This window comes from Panthera pardus, unplaced genomic scaffold (genome assembly GCF_024362965.1).
Source record: "Panthera pardus isolate Hobbes unplaced genomic scaffold, ASM2436296v1 HiC_scaffold_5, whole genome shotgun sequence".
Lineage (NCBI taxonomy): Eukaryota > Metazoa > Chordata > Mammalia > Carnivora > Felidae > Panthera > Panthera pardus.
Window position 1 is genome coordinate 4,315,798 of NW_026526980.1, and position 19,773 is coordinate 4,335,570.

Genomic DNA, 19,773 nt, shown 5'->3' on the forward strand with positions numbered 1-19,773 from the left:
TGAAAGTGAATCCCTGAATTCTGCGATCTGTTCTGGCAAATGTCAGATCCCACGGGAGAGGAGGTCATGGGAACCTCCAATTTGCAGCCAAGTCACATGGAAGTTGTGGGCAATGTGGGAAACCTACCACCTGCAAATGGCATCTTAAGTTGGGGGTAGTGTCATTAAGGATTCTCGAGAATCCTTAACCTGCGAGATCTGATTCTAACTCTAGGTAGACAGTGTCAGAATTGAGTTGAATTATAGGAATGTGGTGTTGCAGAATTCCTTGGTGTGGGAGGCAAAACCCCATTATTTAGTGACCAGAATGTTATAAGGGAAGCATTCTACACGAAAATAAAGGAGAAGGACACAGGAGGAAGGAACACTGGAAGGTTTTCAGATACGTAGGGGCTACCACCCTTGCTGATTACATATCAGAGATGGTTGCCAAGCCCTTAAGGAAGATATTCCTGGATGTACACATGGTACAGAAAAGTTACATGGAATGTACAAGGGGCACCTGGGTGGCTCAGTTAAGAGTCCGACTCTTATTGGCTCAGGTCATGATCTCGTGGTTTATGAGTTCGAACCCCCACATTGGGCTCTATGCTGACAATGCAGAGCCTGCTTGGGATTCTGTCTCCCTCTCTCTGTTCCTCTCCTGCTTGCTCTCTCTCTCTCTCAAAAATAAACATTAAAAAAAAACATTAAAGTAATAAGTAAATAAATAAATAAATAAATGGAATATACATAACACATTGGCAATGTGTTATAACATGAAATCTTCCAGAACATGCCAGTAAAACACCTCTTGCAATTTCTTCTCTCCCACTTCCCTCAATCCAATGAACAAGTACATAGAGTATAGTGTCCACAGAGGTGGTTTAACAATCCCGTTTGCAAAGATAAAATTTCCCATCAATTTTTAAAAACTGTTTATTGTGGTAAAATATACACGACATAAAATTTATCACTTACACATTTTTAATTCTCCAGTCCAGTGGCATAAGGTGAATTCACCTTCTTGCGCAACCACCACCATCATCTGTCTCCAGAATTTTCTATCATCCCAAACTGAAAAGCTATACCCATTAAACGATAATTCCAATAGCACACCCCTCACACCCGATAACTACCATTCTACCTTCTGTCTCTATGAATGTGACTATACCAAGTACCTCATATAAGTGGGATTGTATAATATTCCCATCGATTTTTAAAATCTACTTATACAATGTTATTCTACTATTTCTAATTGTAGATCAAGCACTTCTAAACATCCAGAAAGACTACGTATTTCAATAAAGGCTTAATTATTCACTATATTTACAAAGCACTGTAAAATAAAACGTATACACATGGCAAGGATTATGATTGAGCTATCTTCTAAATACGACCATTTGGGCCTTGACCATTCCTTCCTGACTTCCTTCTCTCTACCACAACCCAGTGGGCAAGCACAAGCTTAGAGGTGGTTGGACAAATTCATATCCAAAAGTCATTTATAGAAGACAGGCTTTCCTATGCTTTCAACACAAACTGTACAGAAGGTGCTGAGTTTACTAACTCTACTGTCATACATTGGTAACCTCTTTACCATCCAGAGACTAGATGGCACAAAATTAGGACTCACTTGTCTACTGTATGCACTATATACACAGCAAACAAGATGCCTATAACACACAAAAATGGTTTTGTCTGAAACTATCCAAATGCGGACACATTAACATATTACCTTTTGAATTTCCTTCCCTCCCTCCTCCAAACTATGACAAGTACAGACAGTAGCATTCTACTCACAGAGCTGGTTTAGCAATTCACCTTCTAAAAGATATGTCCTAAAAATTGTAGCACAAAGATATGTACAGAGTGGTATTTCACGACTTCTACTTTAAGCATATCTCATTGGACATTTCGAAACATCTGGATAGACTAGCTGCTCCAAATAAGGACTATGCCCACTAGCGAGACAGCGGTGCTGAGTAAACTGCACACATAGGACACCCTTTATACTCTGAAAGTACCTTTTCCATATGAACTTCTGGCCTAGAACCCTTCCTTCTTCTCTCCCTCCCCACCGACCCAGTATATGGAATGCGCTAGATGGATGGTTTGCACAAGCACACCCCGAAGGCCCCTGTTAATCGCTATCTTGAGAACGTATGCATCCTGTGCTCCATCTATATTCCCATCAAACAGAATATGTAGAAGAACGTGTCATTCAGCATTCAAGGTCAGGGGCTCTGGGGGTGGCCAACCCAGACCATTTCCTCTATAAGAAAAAATGTCCAGATGGCAGGCCTTGATCTCCCTGGATCGCTGGCCACGCAAGGAGGGAAAAAGCTACTGATAACTTGCTGGCCATGTTATGCCCAGAATTCGTGATCCCCAAATACCGCCAGGGAGCTGAGTCCGACGTAAAAGCAAAAGAGCCTTTATTCGAGCTAGCTCGAGCTCAATCCCCTACCTGCACCAATGCAGCGGTGAGATACCGGGGAGAGAGGGCGAGTTTCAAAAGGACAAAGGTTTTATTGGGGCCTAGGGGCAGTTGGTGAGGTAATGGCTGTGGCCTCAGCCGATTGGCTGGGGAAGGGTCCGAGTCCAGTTAGGCAGGTGAGTGGGAGGTTACTCAAGGGGAGGAGGTGTGGTCAAGGTGAAGGACACAGAACAAGATGGAGTCGGCCGGCGTAGGCCCGCCCTTTCAGCCAGTCGCTAGACTATAAAGGCTTGCTGCGTGTAGATCCCAGTAAGGGGGATTTTGTTTTGTCCAGTCTGCCATCCTGGATTCCCTGTACATAAGTTCCCCCAATAAACCTGCGTCTACATTGATATCACCAGGTCATTTCTGAGGTCTAGCTGAGCCATCACCCACCCTTGGCTTAGAGTCCACTGGAGTGTGGCTCCAAGTGGGCTATGTTAGGATGTCCTTGGAACCACAGTAGAGGGGACGGCCATCTTGCCAGCGCAACCCAACAAAAAGTTGCCAGAACGAATTGGAGGTCAACCAATCACTGAGCGACAGCACAACCTGACGTGAAAAAGGCCCACCCGGACCTAAACCCGGAACCGCTGCAGCTTAAAAACCCCACCCCACTATACCTGGGGGCGACTTCCCTGACTCCTCTCTCTCTCTCTCCCTGAGTCACAGGGAGAGCCTGTGACTCCTATCTTTACCCTGCCTTACACCTGACCCTAACAGGCTATACTGCTCAAATTCTCAGGAGACATTCTTTCCTAGGAATTTTAACACAAAGCATACAAAATGTATTAGTCTAACGCCTATACCATAAACTGCCAACCTCTTTAACATCCACAAAGATGAGATGCCATGAGCTAGGACTCGGTTGTCCATTATATGCACTACATACACAGCAACGCAGAATGCAGAAGGTAACGTATAAACCAAAGGGATAGTGGTTAATCGTGCCTCTGTGTAAATACACTTAGGCCTTTGCTGCTCCTCTCTCCCCCACCAAACAAGTGCACAAACACAATGAGTAGTCAGGGAAGTGATTTGGCCGTTCCAAAACAAACAAGTTGTATTTCTTATTGTTAACCTTAACAAAAAAAGCCAGGCAGTTATTTTAACCAGCAAAATGGGTTTATTTAGGAACAGAAAAGTGTAAGGGTTAAATTGTAGTGTAGGGCTAACCTGTAGCTTGAGAGATACCAGCTTTGTGTTGACACTGTAGCTTGAGAAATAACAGCTTTGTTTTGACACTGAAGGTTAAAGAGATAAACACCTTGCTTTACTCTTGTAAATTACGCTTCATACTCTTGTAAATTAGGCTTCACCAATTAAGGGAACAAAAGTTCAAAGAAAAGTGGCATCAGAGGCAGGGTCAAGGAGATCAACTGGTTGCGCCTTAACGGCAGAAAGTCTAAAATAATCACCCCCATCCGGGAACTGTTTCCACCTCATCTGGGAACTATTTCTTTGTTCTGTTCCCAGGTGATGATAAGACGATGTGGTCGGCTATAAAAACTCTGTACCTGGGCTGTTCAGGGCCGCACTCTGATCAAAAGTGTTGGTCCCGATTGGTAGGACTTGCCTCTCCTTGCAGTAAACTTTACTGTGACTGTCACTGGTGCCCATGGCATTCTGTTTCAGGAGTCGTGTGGATGCAACAAAAAGAATTGCAACCCAGGACACGCAAGCTATAGCAAGACTATAGACAAGTCTGACAAAACAAAAAAGAAAAAAAAGGAGAAGAAAAAAGGAGACGAACATCATCCTATGGAGAAGAAAAGGGAATTGGGAGGCGTTGTCCATCAGAGAGAACAGAGTTCCAGGTGATGACGGGTTCTCACTGACTGGCTGGCAGGGGTATATTTCTTGCAGGAGATGCAATTACATCCGGGGCCTCTAACTGACGGTTCTTTCCTGTTGACACTTCTTCCGCTGGGGTCTGTAATTGACAGTTCTTCCTGTAATTGACCCGGAGTGGCGCTGAAGCCGGCATCCATCTTGTTAGTTCAGGTGAAGGAATGAACAGCAGCAGAGATACTGTCTAACCATGGAATGTGGAGGCTTAGCGACAGCAGTGTTTGCTGAGGGTGCAAAGGAACACGCGAGAATGCAACCCCACTAGCTTATGCACATACAAGTAGTTAATCAGCACTACCCTAACCATACGATCATCACATGGACCTAATGACAAACAAAGGTATTTATCAGACTCCAAGCCTCCTGAGATGGAACAAAGCTCCCCGTGACCAGGGGAAGCGGCACCAGGAGTTGCTAAGTAACATCTGTTAACAGGACTTTACAGACCAATCAACATGGGCCTCAGGACATCTCTGCCCCAAACTGTGCCTTGTAAAAACCCTCACTTACTGGGGTACCTGGGTGGCTCAGTCGGTTAAGCGTCTGACTTCGGCTCAGGTCATGATCTCACGGTTCGTGAGTCCAAGCCCTGCATCAGGCTCTCTGCTGAAGGCTCGGAACCTGGAGCCGGCTTCGGATGCTGTGTTTCCCCCTCTGCCCCTCCCTCCCTCGCACTCTGTCTCTGTCTCTCAAAAATAAACATTAAAAAATAGAAAATTAAAAAATCCTCACTTACTAACCATCAGGGAGTTCAGGGCTTCAAGCACTACATCCCCATCCTTCTGGGTGCCCCACATCAATAAGTAGCCTTTCTTCATGGCCAAAGCTCAGTGTTAAGTTTTTGGTTTTGCTTTTGTTTTGGCTTCCTGTGCAGCCGGTGGAGGAACCTCCTTTTGTTCAGTTACAGCATGTGCTCCCTTTCTTGCCTCCTGACCCCCTTTCAGTGAGGCCTCACTTTATTTTCATATTATAAATTTGAACAAAAAAATTTACAAAGTGAATTTTTATGTGACTATGATAGGGAAAGAGAGGGTTAAAGAGGTAGCGAGGGAAAGGTTAGGACTTGAGGGCCGCCCCCCCCCCCCCCCCAAGCAGAAGAAGGAAAACACATTATTTTAAAACAATGCTGGGAGCATGTGACCAGGAGAAAAACTCCCTCAGGCGTAAAGTGTTTCTCTTAAGAATGTAACAAACCACCTACTCCACCCCCCCCCCCCCCCCAGGTTCCCCTCAGGAATTTGACAAACAGACTAAAGTAAACCATAAAACTTACGTTGTTCCAGGGACAGTATGATCATGGTCCTCACAGTCTGAGCCCTCACACCACGGAATCAAGCCCATCAGGAATAAACTAGTCAGCACCTACAGTTATCAGGCCAACGAAAAACAGAACCTGGAAAGGAACAAAGGGGAAAGAGAGGGGAAGGAACGCGATGTCCTATAAAATGAGTTCCTCACCTACAGTCGGGGCTATTCACTTTGCAATGCCCTCTCTCTGCAAAGACACCTTTTGTACTATTCTTGCTTTTATTTAAAAATTTTTTAACATATATTTATTTTTGAGAGACAGAGAGCAAGCTGGGGAGGGGCAGAGAGAGAGGGAGAGAGAAATCTCAAGTAGGCTCCACACTGTCAGTGCAGAACCCTACGTGGGGCTCCAACTCCTGAACCACGAGATCACGACCTGAGCCGAAACCAGGACTCGGGACGCTTAACCGACTGAGCCACCCAGGCACCCTGCTAATCTTGCTTTTTAATAAAATTCTTGCTGCCTGCTTACTTCCCTCCGAGTCTACCTCTTCATTCTTTGAAGCCACAGGAGACCACGAATCCCAGGTACTGAGGTAAAAGAATCCTGCAACACTACCACTGTTTTTATATCGCACTTCTGAAAATCTAGACAGAAAATATTTCAGACAAAGTATTTAGCAGTGTCAACCCTAGGTCAGTGAGCAATCAAATGCACTGTACTAGAGCAATAGCTTTAATGTGACAATGTTTCCTGAATACAGCTGCTCTGACATAGAAGCTTCTTCTCTTCCTCCCTGTGACCTTATCGCTCCATGACCTCTAAGCCAGGGTGCCAACGTGCACCTGTGTCACACCTGATGCTGCTTCTAGAGGTGGTCCAACAAGGACCAGATGTAGCAGACAGTTTCTTTCAAAAGGCTGGGGGGGGGGGGTGGACATGGAGGGGGGACCTTTTTTGTATTTCATGCTTGAGCCAGCAGACCCACCCAAGGGTGGTGGCCCTCCCTACCCGCCTGGGGCCACGCCTTATTCTGCCACCTGAGGGCCACCAGCGGTTCCAACCCTCATCACCCCACGCTCTGTTCGCTTCCCTACGGAGGCCTCTGTGCACGCTGTCGGGAAGGGGGTGGGGGGCCACTTCGTCTGACTGGGACCAAGCCATCAGCCCGGGCTCGTGGGCCTCATCCAGGCAGCCAAGCTCGAGGCCCAGACCAGCCCTCTCGAGACTCTGCCCTGCGCTTCTGCTGTCGCCATTACGCTTGTGACACCACGAGCTCCACTCAAACAAACGGCGGCCCCATGGCCCAACCGGAGCGGCGCGGCCTGTGGGGCTGGGCCAGCTGCGACCCCGGCCCTGGGGTGAGGGTCGGCCGCCGCCTGAGGCCTGGGCCAGGAAGTGGGCCGTGGGCCGCCATGGAAGGCCCAGGTCCCCAGGGGCAGGCTGCACGTCCCACCGCGCCGTGCGCCCCAAATCGGCACCTCGGTCGTTCCTTTCTTAACTGAAGCAGAGCAAACACGATCTGCTGAAGTTGGTACCACCAGACGACCTTGTGTTTCCACCCCACATTTTGGAGTCACTCTGAATCCGCAGGATCTGAATGGGTGTACTGGGAAAGGAAAAGGAAGTGAAACTGGCATCCACGTGGACACTGCGGATGAAGGAATGGACACTAGAGGTCTCACCGTCCCAGGGCTGGGCTGGACCTGCCAAGGAACACGTAGGCCTAGGTTCACCAGATAGAAAGGCTCGCTCATTCAAAGCAACACGCAGGAATGCAAGCCTACTAGCTGCGGCAGGTACAAGTACTTAATCAGCACTACCCTAAAGATATAATCACCAAATGTACCAGATGAAATTTCTCCCCTAAAGAACAAAGACATTTTTCAGATTCCAAGTCTCTTGTGATGGAACAGACCTCCTTGTGACCAGACAAAGTGGCACCAGAAGTTATTAACATCTGCTAACAGGACTTCGGAGCCTCCGGGAGCATCCACCTTCTCAGGAGACCCCCGCCCCAAATTATGCCCTTAAAATCTCTCACCTGCAACCACGGAGATGTTTGGGACTTTTGAGCATTAGCCGCCACTCTCTTGGGTGGCACCGTACCAATATATAGCCTACCTTTCTTCACTGCAAAAGCTCAGTCGTCAATTTTTATTGGTTTACTGAAAGATGTGGGAAGGAACTCTCATTTGGTTCAGTTATAGGAACACTACTTTGCAACTGCTAGCTTTTTCTAGATGTTTGGGCTACTTTCGATTTTTTTCCTGTTACTTGCAAAACATCCCAACTGATAAAGGTGTGTTCCTTCTTCCTGGAACAACTTCCTTTTTAGAACAACTCCCCATCATTTGGCACTTACTGTCAAAATCTGATGTATAGATAGCATTTAACTGAACTTTTTTTTTCACTCCTAGGTCTCCAATTGCTAGAACTAAGAGGAAAAGACTAAAAAGGTATTTAATATAGTAGAAAAAAGGAGAGGGCATTATCCTATGTCCTCCAGTTAGTAATTGGTTAAATTACATCAACATAATAGAATACAGTGCACTTGTTAAGGAGAATGAGCTAGCTCTACACTGACATAGAAAGAGCTTCAAGAGATATATCTTGGGGCGCCTGGGTGGTTCAGTCGGTTGAGTGTCCGACTTCAGCTCAGGTCACGATCTCACGGTCCGTGAGTTCAAGCCCCAAGTCGGGCTCTGGGCTGATGATGGCCCAGAGCCTGGAGCCTGCTTCCGATTCTGTGTCTCCCTCTCTCTCTGACCCTCCCCCGTTCATGCTCTGTCTCTCTCTGTCTCAAAAATAAATAAACGTTAAAAAAAAAAAAAATTAAAACTTTAAAAAAAAAAAAAAGAGATATATCTTGATTGATAAACAGAATGGTAAGATGAGCCCATGCATGCAATAACCAAAACTCTAAATTTGTATACGTTTATGCATAGAGTTGTGCGCATGTTCGTGTGTGTGTAAATGGGAAAATGTCTGGAAAGTCACGTTCTGAAGGTTAGACTAGGGGTGTGGGTAAATTCAGTTGTGAACAGGGGATTTCAATTTTTATTGTATAGAATGCTATATGGCTTGCATTTCATAAGGATGACATATGGGGGCGCCTGGGTGGCTCAGTTGGTTGAGCATCGGACTTCAGCTCAGGTCATGATCTCATGGTGTGTGCGTTTGAGCCCTGCATGGGTCTCTGCTGACAGCTCAGAGTCCGGAGCCTGCTTCAGATTCTGTCTCCCTCTCTCTGCCCCTCCCCCACTCACACTCTGTGTCTCTCAAAAACGTTAAAAAGAAAAAAAAGGGAAAAAAAGGATGCCTATGGATAGTGGCTGGGTACTCTTTAAAAATCAAAATCATGGGGCGCCTGGGTGGCTCAGTCGGTTAAGCGTCCGACTTCAGCTCAGGTCACGATCTCGCGGTCCGTGAGTTCGAGCCCCGCGTCGGGCTCTGGGCTGACGGCTCAGAGCCTGGAGCCTGCTTCTGATTCTGTGTCTCCCTCTCTCTCTGCCCCACCCCCGTTCATGCTCTGTGTCTCTCTGTCTCAAAAATAAATAAACGTTAAAAAAAATTTAAAAAAAAAAAGATTATAAAAAAAATCAAAATCATTTAGTGGACTTGTGGGGGTTTTAACATATGCCTACAACTTCTAGAACATTCTTCCATGGATGAGGTAAAATTTCATTTCCCTCCCCATGAACATCAGATGTTCCAGGTTAACTTGTACTCTCCTATGTATACCTGGCCTCAGCTACTTCTCCAAGCTCTGGTTTCTTGCAGTGAGAAATAATATGTAGAACGAACACTGGGAAAGTCTGTTGCCCTTATATTGGTCACAGTTCCTTGGCTTTTCTGTGAGGAAAGTTAGAAATACATTATTTCTTCTGTTTGCAAAAGAAAACAGATTACAAATTCACAGTGTACAAAACAGTTATTTGCATGAAGGTGCTTTCGTGATGTAGACGAACAGGCAGTTCCTTATTCTTTTTTCAATGATATTTTTAAAGTTTAGTTGCTAAGGACACACCATCAAATAATTTTTTCTTGTGGTAATGAATCTTCTATTTTAGTTGGAAAGACAGAAACAATTATCCTCTCTTTTTCTAATATAGTTACTTGTCTCTGAATCATTCAAATTAAATTGAGCTGTTGCATAACCAAAATTAGTATCTTTTTTTGGTCTAGCTAAATATTTTTAAAATAATATTTTTGAGACAGAAAAGTAAAAAGAACAAAAGTATTCTATAATCCTGCCACTCAGAGAATTACTATCAATATTTTTAATAAAAATTACACATATACATGATAAACAGTACTTGTCCAAGTATTAACTACTTACAGATTAGAAGGCTCAACCCTGTTAAAATGTCAATTCTCCCATATTTGTCTACGTATTCAATCAAAATTAAAATCACTGTGTTTTTTTTTTACATAATGTAATAAGTGGATTCTATAATTTTCATGGAAATGAGAAGGACCCAGAATAGGCAAACAATTTTGAAAAAGAAAAACAAAGCTGGAGGAATTATACCCTCAAATTCAAGGCCTATTATGAAGCCATAGTAATCAACACCATGGGATGTTGGCACGAGGATAAATATATACATCCATAGAAACACATAGGGAGTCCAGAATTATATCCATATATATATGGTCAATTGCTTTTTTTTTTAAGTTTATTTATTTTGAGATAAATAAATGCATGCAAGCAGGGGAGGGGCAGAGAGAGAGAGAGAACCCCAAGCAGGCTCCACGCTGTCAGCACAGAACCCAATGCAGGGCTCAATCTCATGAACCACCAGATCACGACCTGACCCGAGATCAAGAGTCAGATGCTTAACTGACTTAACAACTGACTTTTTTTTTTTTTTTAATGTTTATTTTTGAGAGCACAAGAGAGCGTGAGTGGGGGAAGGGCAAAGAGAGAGAAGGGGACAGAGGATCTGAAGCAGGCTCCATGGTGGCAGCAAAGAGCCCGATGCAGGGCTTGAACTCACTGAACCACGAGATCATGACCAGAGCCAAAGTCAGAGGCTTAACCGACTGAGCCACCCAGCCGCTCCTAAATGTTTTTTGATAAAGTTGCCAGAGTAATTCAAAGAGGGAAAGAAGTTTTTTCTTTTTTTTTTTTTTTTTTTTTTAATGTTTATTTTTGAGACAGAGAGTGACAGAGCATGAACGGGGGAGGGGCAGAGAGAGAGGGAGACACAGAATCGGAAGCAGGCTCCAGGCTCTGAGCCGTCAGCCCAGAGCCCGACGTGGGGCTCGAACTCACAGACCATGAGATCGTGACCTGAGCTCAAGTCAGACGCTTAACCGACTGAGCTACCCAGGTGCCCCAAGAAGTTTTTTCAATAAATGTTACTGAAACGAGAAAAAATAGTATGAACAAAAAAATGAACCTTGATCCTAACTTCACACCATCTACAAAAATTAACTGAAAACTGATCTAGATTTAAGTATAAAAGCTATACCTATAAAATATCTAGAAGAAAACACAGGACTGAATCTTTGAAACCTTGATTACCAGGTTCAGCAAACTATAGACGACATCCCAAATCTGACCCACTACCCGTTTTTTGTAGATAAAGTGTTTTTTTTTAATATGAAATTTATTGTCAAATTGGTTTCCATACAACACCCAGGGCTCATCCCAACAAGTGCCCTCCTCAATACCCATCACCCACCCTCCCATTCCTCCCACCCCCCATCAACCCTCAGTTTGTTCTGTTTTTAAGAGTCTCTTATGTTTTGGCTCCCTCCCTCTCTAACCTGTTTTTTATTTTTTTCTTCCCCTCCCCCATGGTCTTCTGTTAAGTTTCTCAGGATCCACATAAAAGTGAAAACATATGGTATCTGTCTTTCTCTGTATGACTTATTTCACTTAGCATCACACTCTCCAGTTCCATCCACATTGCTACAAAAGGCCATATTTCATTCTTTCTCATTGCCACGTAGTATTCCATTGTGTATATAAACCACAATTTCTTTATCCTCATCACTTGATGGACAGTAAATAAAGTTTAACTGGGACACAACCATGCTCATTCAATTATGTACTGCCTATAGCTGCTTTCACACCACAATAGCTGACTTGAGCAGTTCTAACAGAGACCATATGGCCCACAAAGCCTAAAATATTTACTTTCTGGCCCTTAGAAAAAACTTCTGCAGACGCCTGAAGTCAAGCATATATTTATTATATGACCTATAGCAGTTCCACTCCCAGGTAGGAAAAAAAAAAACAAAAAACCATACTTCCTGAATGACTTGTACACAAATGTTCAGGGCAACTGTATTTCTAATAAACAAAACTAGAAACAACCCGAATGCCCATCAGCAGGTAAATGGATAAACAAAATGGAGTTCATCCATAAAATAAAACGTTAGTCCCTATTAAAACAGAAAAAAAACCACACCGCAACATGGATGAATCTCAAAAACATTATGCTAAACAAAAAACATAAGATAGGATATACCGTACAATTCCATTTATATGAAATTATAGAAGAGGTGCAACTAATATATCTTGATCAAAAGCAAATGAGGAGTTTCTTGGAACTGGGGTTCAGAGTTTGGGGATGACTGAACGGGTACAAGGGAATTTGGGGGAAGGAAGTGATCTTGGCTGAGGTGGTGGTTACATTTCTCAGAACTCATTGTAACTTGAAATGTGTGTATTTTATGTAATTTCTTTTTAAATGTTGATTTACTTATTTTGAGAGAGAGAGAGGTGGGGGAGAGGCAGAGAGAGCAGGAGAGAGAGAAAATCCCAAGCTGGCTCTAGGCTCAGCATGGAGCCCAATGTGGGGCTTGATCTCAAGCCTGCAAGAACATGACCTGAGCTGAAATCCAGAGTCACATGCTCAACCGACGGAGCCACCCAGGCACCCTCATAAAGTTGATTTTAAAAGTAAAAAAAAATAAAAATAAAAATGAATGAATCAAATTTGAACTCATACGATAGAAACGAATAGTAAAGCAAAGTCTCACTGTAGTACAACACTTGTAATAATCTATGCAGAAACGGACCTCAGGTCTAAAGCCTATTTCTGATATAAGCACCTCGGAGATTAACCTTTGATCCCTTCAAGTAAATGGTCAGGAATGTGCTGAGTTGGTTTGTGCTAGCGACCAACTGACAAGCATAAAATAACATAAGTGTTTTGAGTTGTTTGAAGATCAAAGACTTAGGAGAAGCAAATGGTAAATAGGCAGATACATAAGTATGTCTTCCTTCTAGGGAGGGCCATAAGGAGAGGGGAAAAGAAAAGCCTTAAAGAATCCCCGTTCTAGCTGGGCCTGATCATCAACAGCCACACTACCACTGAGGAAGCCCAGGGAACCAACACTTGGTTATCTTTGCCTGTTTGCATAGTTATCACCCTGTAAATGTTTCCATAAACTTTGTCATCAAAGACACCTTACATTCTGTAGCACTATCTATGGACATCTTTTAATCACATGACTACCCTCAACTGTGATACCCATGTGTCTTGAATCCCGAAAACAAAACCTTTGACAATAATGGAATAATTTCAGAATTGGCAGGCTCAGTGCATCCTAAACATATATTTTGGTATATAGTGTTTTCATTTTTACTCAAAGCATATTCTGATTTCTCTTGTGATTTCTTCTTCAACCTATTGGTTGTTTAAGAACATGTTGGTTAAGTTCCACACGTGTTTTCTGGTTTTCCTTCTGTTTCTGATTTCTAGTTTTATTTTATTGTGTCCCGAGAAGATACCTTATGTGATTTCAATCTTTTTAAACGTTCGTGAGTTTTGTATTGTGGCCTAACATCTGCTCTATCATGGAGAACTGTTCCATGTGCACTTGGGAATGTTTATTTTGCTGTTTTAGTACGGGATATCCTTCAATGGTCTGTTAGGTCTGGTTGGTTTATATTGTTGTTCAAGTCCTCTGTTTCCTTACTGATATTCTTTCCGTTGTTCTATTCACTGTTAAAAGTGGGGTATTAACCACTCCGAGGATTGCTGTAGAATTATCTATTTCTCCCTCCGTACTGGTCATTTTTGCTTCATGTATTTTTTAGCTCTGTTGTGAGGTGTGAATATGTTTCTGACTATTGTATTTCTTGATACATTGACCTTTCATCAATATATAATGTCCTTCTAGGTCTCTTGCAATAGTTTTGGACTATAAATCTATTTTGTCTGAAATTATTACAGCCACCTCACTTCTCTTTAGGTTACTGTTTGCATGCAATATCTATTTTTATCTATTTTCAACCTACTTGCCTTTAGATCTCAGCTGAGTTGCGTACAGAAGGCATATAGTGGGACCATGGTTCTTGCTGTTGTTTTTTAATCTATTTGTCAATCTAACACTACTTTTGAAGAAAGTTGAATCCATTTACATTTAAAATAGTTACTGATAAGGAAAATCTTAATGCTCTCAATTTGCTACTTTTTTTCTTGTTATTATTCAATTTTTCCATTACATCCTTCTTTGGTGTTTACATGACTTTTTTTTTTTTATGGTGTACCATTTTTACTCCATTCTCATTTCTTTTGCTGTGAAAATTTTAAAAGTTCTTTTCTTACTGGTTACCCTAAGGGATTACAATTAGACTCTTCGACCTATTACAACCTATTTTGTATTTATACCACCTTAACTTCAATAGCATACAGAAACTTTGCTCTTATACAGCTCCTTCCCTCCCCTGTATGTATACACAAATTTCATTTTTACACATTGACTTTAAAGTCAACTGATTTGTAGCTGTCATTAAATTTACAAAATATATTCACAGCAACATCTAGAATAGTATTTGACCAAACAACTGGGCACAGAGCCTTGCCAAGTTGACATATAAAATATGACCATCATGATACTCATAGTAAAAATACATATATTCAAGATAATAATAAATTGCTTAACTTCAGAGTTATTTTTCACAGTTGACAGTGCTGAGTGCTATATATAATCCTGACTTCTTATGTTGTAAAGTACTTTGTGGCTGCTAAAACTCCCCAATACATAAAGTAGTGACAATGTGTATGGGGTTTTTTTTTTTTTTTTTTAAGATTTTTTAAAAGTAATCTCTACACCCAACATAGGACTTGAACCCACAGTCCTGAAATCAAGAGTTGCAGTTTCTCAGGGTGGCTGAGTGGCTCAGTCAGTTGAGTGTCCAACTCTTGATTTCAGCTCAGGTCATGATCTCATGGTTTACAAGTTCAAGCCTGGAGTCAGGCTCCAAGTTGACAGGGCTGAGCAAACTTGGGGTCTCTCTCTCTCCCTCTCCCCTCTCTAAATAAATTAATTAATTTAAAAAACGGTTGCAGCCTGTTCTATGATGGAACCAGCCAGACACCCCAGGGTGTACGTTTCTTTGTTTTTAATGTTTATTTTCATTTATTGTGAGACAGAGCAAGCCAGGGAGGGGCAGAGAGAGAAGGAGACAGAGAATCCCTAGGAGGCTCTGCGCTCAGCATGGAGCCCAACCCTGAGATCAATCTCACAACTATGAGATCATGACCTGAGCCAAAGTGAAGAGTCAGGCACTCAACCAACTGAACCACCCAGGTGCCCCCCAATGTTTTCAAGGTAGGAATGTGGATGAGAGGAAAAAGGCAGAAGAAACTGGCTTTTTGGTAGTGCCCATTTGGTGACCACATAAAGAGCCCTTTGGAAAAAATAATAATAAACATTTATTGAGCACTCGCTGTGTGTTAAATGCTCTATTAAGCACTTTAAATGGATTTTTAATCCAAGTAATTTAATCCATGCAATAATTCTAAAAGGTTACTTTCTTTTTCTTAGAGGTTACTTTTTTTTTTTTTTTTTTTTTTGGTACAGAAAAAGAGGTTTCCTTTTTTTTTTTGTAAAGAGAAAGAAAGAGAATGCAAGTAGCGGAGAAGGGCAGAGGGAGAGAGAGAAAATCCCAAGCAAGTTCCATTCCATGCTCAGCACGGAGCCCAACATGGGGGTGGATCCCATGACACTGTGATCATGACCTAAACCAAAATCAAGAGTCAGATGCTCAACCAACTGAGCCACCCAGGCAACCCTAAGACATCATTTTGTACTATGTTCCTTGTATTACAGGTAATTTCATTTCACAGATGAGGAAACTGAGTCATGGAGAAGTCTACTGATTAGCGTACAATCATCAAAATAGAAAGCACTCCAGATGTTTCAAGCATAACAGTATTTGGTACAGAGAATAGGTACTTTGAAAGACTTTGGAAGGGCTAGAGGAGTTACTGTCACGTTAGTTTTCACTTGTGTCACTGCTTCTCTGATCCAGAGCGTAGGGAAGTTGCTGCTGCTGGAAAAGTTCAGAAAAACCAGTGCTGATTGTCCCAGCTGCCTTATGTCACTGCAGGGACTGGCTGTGAAGAGAGCCAAAGCCTAAGTGAAAAAACACAGAATGCTAATTTGTGTTTCTTCTACTTTCCAAATCTCAGAACGTGCATCCACTGGGCAAAATGTAAATGAACCCAGAACGCTGGCCATAGGTTATCTAGGAAATGTAGCTCCCAGGATTCCAGCCCTGCCTTTGAGATTGCTGAGAGGGGTAGGAGAATGCTAGTATTTATTTTCTGTTGTTGCCATAACCAATTACTACAAACTTAGGGGCTTAAAACAACACTCACTTATTGTGTCATAGTTTTAGAAGTCAGAAGTTCAGTGGGCTCACCAGGAGAGCATGCACCTCTTGATCTTGAGGTCATGAATTCGAGCCCCATGTTGGGCATAGAGCTTACTTTAAAAAAAAAAAAAAAGGGGGACGCCTGGATGGCTCAGTCAGTTAAGCGTCCGGCTTCGGCTCAGGTCATGATCTCCCAGTCCATGAGTTTGAGCCCAGCATCAGGCTCTGTGCTGACAGTTCAGAGCCTGGAGCTTGTTTCAGATTCTGTGGTCTCTCTCTCTGACCCTCCCCCGTTCATGCTCTGTCTCTCTCTGTCTCAAAAATAAATAAATGTTAAAAAAAATGTTTTTTTTTTTAATGGCATACGATATACTATTTCCCTAAACGGACATGATATTTCTTTTTTTTTTTTTTTTTTTTGGTAAATGTTTTTAATGTTTTATTTATATCTGAAGGAGAGAGATACAGAGCATAAGTGGGGAGGGGAGAGAGAGGGAGACACAGAATCCCAAGCAGGCTCCAGGCTCTGAGCTGTCAGCACAGAGCCAGAGATGCAAGATCACGACCTGAGCTGAAGTCGGACGCTCAACCCACTGAGCCACCCAGATGCCCCATGGACATGATATTTCTAAAGGCTACTTATTCGCTGTTGACTGAATTAGGTCCATATTCCTTATCTGGCTCCAATTCACTTGCCTCCTACACCCTCTCTTTCTCTCAGCAACCCTATGTACACCCTTCAATTATGTGAAAAATTGTTTTCCAAAACATGGGGCGCTGGGGTGCCTCAGTCAGTTGAGCGTCCAACTTTGGCTCCGGTCATGATCTCACCTTTTGTAAGTTAAGCCCCACATCAGGCTCTGTCAGGGTAGCCTCTCTGTCTCCCTCTCTCTGCCACTCCCCACCCCCATTCTCGATCTCTCTCAAAAAATTATTTTCCAAAACGAAACATAAAAACTTGTGCAAAGATCGGTGTTATTTTACATTTTTGCCAATTTCCTTAATGTCTGACTTAAGACAGTTGGATTCTTGTATCTGTTTCTGCATTTAACCTGTTGCAACATAACACAACACTTTCCTAGAAGTTTCTGGAAAACCGAAACGTCTGAGACCAACAGAAATGTCAATACTATTTTTATAATAGACACCCACCCCCTGGACCAGATTTTTGGGAACCCACTGGGTCAAAGTGTATCATTCCGTTCATGACCCAGGCTTCCAGAACTTCCGTCCTTGCCTCATTTTCCCCGTAGCCAGTAGCTACTACACGGCAAGCAGTTGTCCCCTCGGCGATGAGAGACGCGTCATGGAAAAACTGATGGTTACACTCCCTGCGCCGAGCACAGAGAGGACACACAGAACTGTCGAACACACAGCAGTCACAAACAGGGCCATCATCTGCCTGGAGAAATCTAACGCAGCCCAGGGTGACAGGGTGCCGGGATAATTCAGGAAACTCAAGAAAACACAAGTGGGCCATGTCCTCTCGCCCGGGTGGCAAAATTTAAGGAGTCGCCCAAAAACTCCTTCATCCAAAGAAATGAAGCTTTAAAGGCAACATTTTGAAGATTCCAATCGGTTTTTACAAAGAGTTTCACGAGTCACGTCTCTCGGAAAACTACCGCGTCGCGCGAATCACTCAGAACGACCGCCCGCCGGGACGCAGGGCGCCGCCACCCGACGGGTGAGCACCACGGCCCGACGCGAACCAGCGCTCCAGCCCAGAGGCACCCCGCCGCCGACTTCCACTTCCCTGCCACCGCCCCCTCTCGCCCCGCCCACTCCACCCGGGCGCCCCTGATTGGCCGGGCCACGGCATGCTCGCGCTGCCATTGGCCCGGAGTCCGGACGGGGCGGGCGCGGGCAGACTTACCCCCGAGGTCCGCGCGGAAGAGTTATTGTGCGCGGCGGTTACTGTTCCTTGAGCTCCCGTTGAGGAAAGCGGCCGGTGGGGAGCCGCCGTAGGTACGTTGGGACCGGGCGGGAGCCCCGCGCGAGCGGCGGTTGGCCGGGTCGGCGGTTGCGCGGCGCCGCGCGCCTCTCTGAGGGTCGGCGCAGGAGCCCGGGGACGCCTCGCTAGCAGGGCGACAGCGGCGGCGGGGCCGAGCGAGAGGCCCCCGCGGAGTGGCCGGGGCTCCGACGGGGTCGGGAGGACGCCCGCAGCGGGCGAGAGCACGCGGCCGCGGCGCTTTCCCGGCGGGCGGCGCGGGAGGCGACAGCGGTGTGCGCTCGGCGGCTGAGGCGCCCCGCGTGGGTGGGAGTGGCGGCTGCGGAGGGGCACCGCGTCGGCCGCGGGGTTTTATCCTTCCGAGTAAGTAGGGGGTCGAGGCCCGGCCGGACTACTTTAGCGGCCGCGGGGGAAGGCGGTCGCCGGCGCTCGGCCGGGCGCCGGCGCGGCTCCCCAGGCGGCGGGGAGACTGCCGTCGAGACGTGGCGTTGGGAAGTGAGCCCGGGGACGGAGGGAGCCCCTGCGAGCCCGGGGCCTGGCGCGCACACGTGTGCCGGACACCTGCTGAGCTTAGCGGCGCCAGGGATCCTGCAGCCGAGTCTTGGCGGAGATGGGTCTCCCTCCCACGCAGGCGCTCTGGCTTTTAGGAGCGCTTACAAATGTATATGTACATATTTTCGTATCAGAGGCCGTTTTCTTCTTCGTGCCGCCGCCTGACCTGCTCTCTCTCCCCCATTTTGGCCAAGTCCAAGGATGTGCACGGTAGAGAGAGGAGGCGGTTAGTTTGCGTTGCCTCTCGGACCCCAGCCTGGCTGCCCTTGGAAAACTTGACTTCTCCGATTTGTGCGCTTGACTGTTGACGACGACGCTTCTGACGTTAGGAGCCGGCACCTGTTGTTGGCTCTGGGACAAGCTAGTCTGCGCTGCCCTGAAGACTTCTGTGTGGCCAAGATCTAGAAAGAGAAGCGGAGCGAATAACTGCAACCCCGTGGAAGTAAAACGTTGGAAGAATTTGCGTCCTGTCCACGTACAGAGACTGTTAACTCCAGGTTGGGATTTAATAAGGCTTTTCGTGACAATCCCGTCACACGTTTATTTGTAGCCAGCAAACGGACCAGCAGCCTACTTACTTGCAAAACAAACGGTGAAGAACAGTCAAGGTCAAGATAGGTCAAGGTCAAGGTCAAGATGTCACAGGAGAGCTATTGAAAATGCAGAAATGCAGCCTCTGAATCAAGGATTGATGGTCCTGAATTCATCTTTTGTGAAGTATGCCTTGGTCGTGTGTCCTTCACTTCGGTTTTCGGAGATGCTGAGTGTGATGCTAATCGAATTAATCTGCCTATCTCAGCTTTATCTGCAGATTTGCACGGACCACATCCTAAGATTAACTTCTGCCTCAACAGAAATGCAGGAACAGTGTCTTATTGGAAACGATTTGTGTCTTTTAAGAACTGGTGTGTCTAGGTACATCTTGAATTTTCTGCTCTGTTTACCTTATTGACTTGTACATACCTCAGCTTTCAGCCCACTGTTATCTCCTTACTAGTTAGTATCTTGAATTCTGGTGTGAAAATTCTTGTGGATATCATGTAATTCTATCATCGTGGGTGTGGGAAGATTTATTTCATTTCATGTAATCA

At 44.7% G+C, this 19,773-nt stretch overlaps 1 protein-coding gene across 2 annotated transcripts in view; it reads left to right on the top strand.

Annotated features, from left to right (window-relative positions):
- Positions 1-18,057: 18,057 nt before the first annotated feature.
- The window catches only part of ATF7IP2 (activating transcription factor 7 interacting protein 2), a 60,036-nt gene continuing 58,320 nt past the window's right edge, over positions 18,058-19,773 (top strand). Inside the window, exon 1 of one of the 2 annotated variants that reach the window (XM_019468562.2) lies at positions 18,058-18,147. The gene's annotated coding sequence lies outside the window, so the exon portion shown is untranslated. Of the gene's footprint in view, positions 18,148-18,438; positions 18,494-19,773 lie in introns of those variants that run through there. The other variant, XM_019468563.2, reaches the window with a different exon arrangement.